Genomic DNA, 6,938 nt, shown 5'->3' with positions numbered 1-6,938 from the left:
CAGGTCAGGGCCATAAAGGCCTATATGAGATCCTAACAATGTCATGGCATTCTCAATTATATCTTAACTTAGCTATGTTAGGCTCTTTAACCATTGTTGTAACTCATCATATGTATCCCATGCCCCCTTATCCATATCTATCTACTGACTATGGTACACAACTGTCATTTTTCATACATCACATGTGGATTGGTGGATTTCTCATAGTTGGTGCTGCCGCGCATGCAGGCATTTTTATGGTAAGAGATTATGATCCATCTATCGGTACAACGATCTATTAGATCGTGTCCTTAGGCATCGTGATGCAATCATATCCCATCTCAAATCGGCATGTATATTTCTAGGCTTTCATAGTTTTGGTTTGTATATTCATAATGATAACTTGAGCGCTTTAGGGCGTCCTCAAGATATGTTTTCAGATACCGCTATACAATTACAACCCGTTTTTGATTAATGGTTACAAAACACCCATGATTTAGCACCTGGTGCAACGACTCCTGGTGCAACAGCATCCACCAGTTTAACTTGGGGGTGGTTATTTAGTGGCAGTGGGTGGCAAGGTGGCTTTGTTACCTATTCCATTAGGAACCGATGATTTCTAGGTACATCACATTCATGGATTTAAGATTCATGTGACGGTATTGATACTCTTGAAAGGTGTACTATTTGCTCGCAGTTCTTGTTTGATACCAGATAAAGCAAATCTTGGTTTTCGTTTTCCATGTGATGTACCTGGAAGAGGGGGTACATGTCAAGTATCTGCCTGGGCTCACGTCTTGTTAGGACTTTTCTTGATGTACAATTCAATTTAGGTAGTAATATTCCATTTAAGTTGGAAAATGCAGTAAGATGTTTGGGGCAGTGTAAGTGATCAAGGAGTAGTAACTCATATCACGGGAGGAAACTTTGCGCAAAGTTCTATTACTATTAATGGCTGGCTCCGCGATTTCTTATGGGCACAGGCATCCCAGGTAATTCAGTCTTATAGTTTTTCATTATCTGCATATGGCCTTTTTTTCCTAGGTGCTCATTTTGTCTGGGATTTTAGTTTAATGTTTCTATTCAGCGGACGTGGTTATTGGTAAGAACTTATTGAATCGATCGTTTGGGCTCATAATAAATTAAAAGTTGCTCCTGCTACTCAACAGAGAGCCTTGAGCATTATACAAGGATGTGCTGTAGGAGTAACCCATTACCTTCTGGGTGGAACAGTCACAACATGGGTAATCTTCTTAGAAAGAATTATTGCAGTACGATAATGGCTAGAAGGATTTCACTATGCTATAGNTGTCTCATCTCATAACCATCTAAATGAGAAAATCTCGGCAATAGCACATAAATTAATACAATAAGATCCATATATACGCTATACAGTCTTTAGTGCTCAAATAAAAAGGAAAGAAGATAGAATTCTCAAAACTAAAATAACTTTATTAGCTTGAGAGTGGCATTGCCCTCGAAAAGTGAGGACCTACCAAACTTGGATGAATGAGTATTTCAAGTCTTCCTTCAAAGTCGTCTCAAAAGCCCTTCAACGACCGGAACCTAAACTGTTGGGGGACAGGAAGAAAATGGGGTTAGTACACCACTTGTACTAAGTATTAGACCATATGCACACATATCATGAAATCTTGATAAAAAGGGACATTTCATAAAGCATGCAATTTACTTCGAAAAGCCTCATTCACATCCAAGAAGACAAAACCAATCTATAGTACATATTCCTTAAGTCAAGAGCATGTATATAACAAGACCAATAATACTAAGTCTAGTCAAGAAAACATGTTTATACATATATTTTGAAAACATAGTCAAGACAACCTTATAGTCAAACTACAACATCAACAAGCATTATTAAGATTTACTCAATCAAGTGAACTCAACAAGAATCATGACCAATATCAAACTTCACATAGCATATCAATAATAGTAGATATCATCATACTTTTGCAATAGAGACCAAACATATATTCATCAGTTAAACCATTAATTATATAGTAGTATCCATGTGCAAGATCATAATATACATTTCATGTACAATTATAACATATCCATCCTCCTAAGACCTCCCTGAAGATAACTAGTGCAATGTTACGGTAGAGTCCCACACCCCTATATAGACTAAGCTAAACCTCTTAGGTCATCCTAGTTAGGTTTCATTCCTTTATTTAATTTTGCCTTTTGGGAACATCTTGCCTGAAATGTTGCATCTCTTATATGTTGTGCATCATGAATAAAGTTGCTATGTGTAATGTTGTGGTATGTGTTGAAAGGAGTTGTGAAGCACTCCTATCAGTTGTGACTCATTAAGGTTATATGTTGTTGATTGGTTGGGCTTCTAGTATTGAGTATGTCCTTACCCTCCTAAGGATTTTAATATCATTCGGGGACCAATGTTCCTAAGGGGGGAATAATGTAATAGTCCGAAAGTTCCGTGATATAGACTAGAGTTTAGTCTATTGAATAATAATTTGAATGATGTTTTACAGAACTATATTAATTTATTAAACTCAAATAGAAAAGGTTAGAGTAAAAACGATAAAGAAAGACCTTGACCTCTAGAAACAAGTTAAATTATACAAGTAGACATCCCTATGTTTGGTGAAGATCAAGCAGTGTTAAATGATGTCCAGAACGTGTAAAAACACTTTAAATAGGTAATATGTAGTACAAAGGGTCCATAAGTCCAGTAATGACTCCCCAAGGACCACCCGAAGGGATCTTGTGGAGGACCCAAACATGGGCAATCAGGTAGCAATAGCAGCTTGCACGCAGCCAAGAATATGGAGGCTTCTGCTTGACTCCCCGCCAACATATGGAGTCCAATAAGTTTCCTTGCGACTTGTAAACTCCGCGAGGATTACTTGCTCAACCCAGATTTCAAAAATAAAATGTGAAATTGACCCCGCTACGCGCAGCCACTTCCTAGATTCATCCACGACGTTTTTAAGTCAATTTAACTTTTTAAAAAGATCCATTTAATTGAGGGGTATTATTTGTATTTTAGGGGACGAGTTTATAATCATTTTAGGTCTGCTTGAGAAAATTATCACGCACTTCAAATAAGAATAAACAAATCGCTCTCATCTCTCTCAAAAACAATCTTTTTTCAACCCGCATTGAAGATTAAGAAAAGCTTGAGGAAGAAGACGAAGACTTCAAGATTTTCATTGTTTATTTTGTAATATTCGTCAATAAGGTATTGTTTCTTCACCATTGGGATTCCTTTCCCCAAGATGTTCTTTCGAAGATGATTTTTCAAGAATTCAACTTCCTGGGTTTTTACTCTACAAATTGGGTTTTTCATCCTAACTTAAGATTTATGACTAATAATGATATATAACGATCTTCTATTGTTAATTAAGTATGTAATGTTGGGTAATTGCTTTTTTATGTTTGATTTTCGTGTGAAGCATACTAATTCTCTAAATAATGGTTTTGATTGGGTTATATATATAACTTGATGACATGAACACGTTAAAATTAGAACTATAGCTTGAATGAACTCCTTAATGACCCTTTTCCCTTATATTTAAGTAAGAATTGGTCTTATATATTACTTGAAGGGTTGTTATTGGTTATGTTATTGATTATTTCACTATGTTGTTAGATGATTGATGTAAATTGAACGTAAGTTCTTGATGAATGTTCTTAGGAGCAATAGGATAGTCTTCTAAAGTCGTGATTACTCTGTTATGTTGATGTTGGCCAATAATTGAAGTAGCTATTAAATTGAATCATGTGTTATGTTTCTATGCATATATGTTGGCCTATGAATATGTTAAAAGTGGGATCATGGTAAGGATATGATAATGCAAGTTGAGGATGTTTATCTTGTATGCCTTACACACTATAATTATGATATGTTAATCTCACAAATAAAGGTTGTTATGAAAGGAATTTCTCATCTAAACCCAAATATCTTATGATCATGTTTACACTGGGAGTTAATCTCCTATGACTTATGAACAGATTTACGAATAAATGATAACTTAAAGGTAGATTAAAAAGGACTTTATATTAGCACAGAGTGAACTAGATTTGAAAGGTATCCTTTCCCTAGTTGGAAGGTAGGTTCACAATGACTTTCATGAGACAGAGGCTTCAACGTAATGTGGAACTATGGGTCTCTAATGTATCCACCTAGAACTATGGGTCACATGAACTATGTCGCATTCATAGTAATATTAGCTAGTGGATCCACCTAGAATGTTTTGTTCATGTTCTGGTTCTACATTGGTAGGTAGACCACCTTCTTTCGATGTGGACCACCTTCTTTCGATGTGGAGTTTCATGGCACCGGATTCCACGTTTATCTCACGTGGTCTATGTCAGTTAATGCAATTGTTCCCTCGGGTAACTTGAGGAGTCTACCTTGTATAGGTAGGGGTATTAGACTCTACCTAGACATTGCACAAGTTCACTCTAAGAATAGTCCTAGGAGATTGTTCTTATGTAATATGATAACATGAAATGAATAATGCTTAGGATATATGATGTTACTTTTATATGATGGTGGTTATATTGATGAACATGTTACTGGTTTATATTGCTATATGTTGTTTGACTACCTATAATATAAGTTGTATAAGGCAAATCCTTACTTATGGTCTCCAATCTTGTTTACTTGATTATGTGGGGTTATGGAGCTACACATGATCATTGCCCTTGTAGATTTGGGATAAGATTATTTTTAATTGTTTTGTATGTTATGTTGTCCTGAACTATTGAACTTTATATGTTAATATTACTTTATGATGATATGTCTTTGGTTAATGAGTCATTCTCCTTAAGGGGATGGTGTTTAGAGGTACCAAGAGAGGTTGTGTGTGCCCAATGTGGATAATTTGAGAAACTGTATCCTAGAGGAATCTCATTGTTCCCGCTATTCAATTCGTTGGGGTTCTACAAAGTGATATCATGACCTTAGATAAGTATTTTGGTAGGATGGATTAAAAAGATATAGAGGAATTCATTGCAAAATGTTTGAACTGTCAACAAGTGAAAGTAGAGCACATAAAGTCGGGTGGCATACTTCAAGAATATACATGTTTCCCTTGGAAATGGGAAGACATTAATATAGACTTTGTAGTGGGTTTGCCTCGGACACGAAGGCAAAATGTCTCTATATGGGTGGTTGTTCATAGGTTGACGAAATCCGCTCACTTTATCCCTATTAAGTCTACTTATTTGGCAGAAGAGTATGAAAGGATCTATATCAATAAGATTGTGAGTCTTCATGGGATCCCCTTATCCATTAATTCGGATAGAGGTGCTCAATTTACGTCTCAATTTTGGAGGTCATTGAAGGGTTAGGTACACAAGTGAAGTTAAGCACCACTTTTCATCCCCAAATGGATGGTCAAGCGGAGCATACTATTCAAACCCTTATGGATACGTTAGGGCTTGTGTAATTTATTTCAACATAATTTGGGATGAATATTTGACTTTGTTGAGTTTATTTATAATAATAGTTACCATTCGACTATATATATTGCTCCTTTTGAGGCCTTGTATGGTAGAAGATGTAGATCTCTGATTGAATGGTTTGAAGTTGAAGAATCTTTACTATTTGGTCCCGAATTGATCTATAAGACTTCGGAGAAATTTCATATCATATGGAACAGGTTGAAAACAACCTATAGCTGGCAAAAGTCTTATGCCAACAATAAGAGAAGAGAATTTGAGTTTGAAGAAGGTGATAAAGTGTGTTTGAAAATTTTACCTATAATAGGGGTGATGAGATATGGCAAGAAAGGGAAGTTAAGTCTTTATTATGTGGGTCCCTATGAAATTTTGCAAAGGGTTGGTAAGGTTGCATACGAGTTGAGATTACCTAGTGAGCTATCTTTGGTTCATGGTATTCCATGTATCCAAGCTTAAGAAGTGCACTGGAGACCCCGACTCCATTCTTTATGTTGAAGGTCTAGATATTGATGATAATCTCTCCTATGATTAGATTTTGGTGGAAATCCTTGATAAACAGGTGAAAAATTTGAGAACAAGGAGGTGGCTTCCGTAAAGGAGTTATGAAAGGACCACTTATTTTAGGGAACAATATGGTAGGCCGAGGCTGACATGAAATCCCGTTATTATTATCTCTTTACTAATTAAGGCTAGTCGTTCCTATTAATAGCTAAAATAACAAGTAAAATTTAATTTGACTTGTTTTGCTAAGATGTGCATAAATATGGTACAAATTTTGCTAAAATGATATTTTCATGAAAAGAGGTTCTTTTTCTTGATTGGCACTTCTCTGTGTATTTGGTATGTTTCTGCCTTTGTAAAGTGATATTGAGCATGTTGATGTGCTTTGAAATTATTTCTAGTAATATGTGACTCTGTCCATGTTGTTGAGTTCATGTTGTTGTTGAGAAGTAACATTTTTTCATGTTGTGACATTGAGCTCTTATATGATGTAATTGATGTTTTGAGCTGATATGTGTAAATTCCATGTTGTTGTGTTGATTTTATTCGTAAATCTTGTTTCAATATGTTCGTGAATGGTTTGGCTTCTAGTATTGAGTCTATCCTTTCCCTTAAGAGATTTTAGTGTCATTCGGGGACGAATTTTTTCCAAAGAGGGGATAATGCAACCTTCCGAAAGTCGAAGACCTAATATAGAGCCTCACATGAGTGTCAAACAGTTCCAATACTGTTTTGAGGTAAAAATAATGTTTATAAGTCGTGAAGGAAGTTTTTGAGTACAGATGTCAAGAAGCATCCATGATGTCCGGAGAGTAGTGGAAGAGGTGCTACTGTGCTTAGCCTATTTCACTAGGTTTTAGGAGTCGGAAATCGATGAAATATTTAGGAAAGGTGTCAAAGTAGTATTAGGACATGTTTATGGTTGAAACATCTTGGTACGACTCCTTAAGGACTGCCCAAAGGGTCCTTGAGGAGGACCCTTCCATTTCGGCCAAAAGCTATCAAAAGGA

This window comes from Solanum pennellii, chromosome 10 (assembly GCF_001406875.1).
Source record: "Solanum pennellii chromosome 10, SPENNV200".
In the NCBI taxonomy this organism is placed as follows: Eukaryota; Viridiplantae; Streptophyta; class Magnoliopsida; order Solanales; family Solanaceae; genus Solanum; species Solanum pennellii.
Note: the sequence above shows the minus strand (reverse complement) of the source record.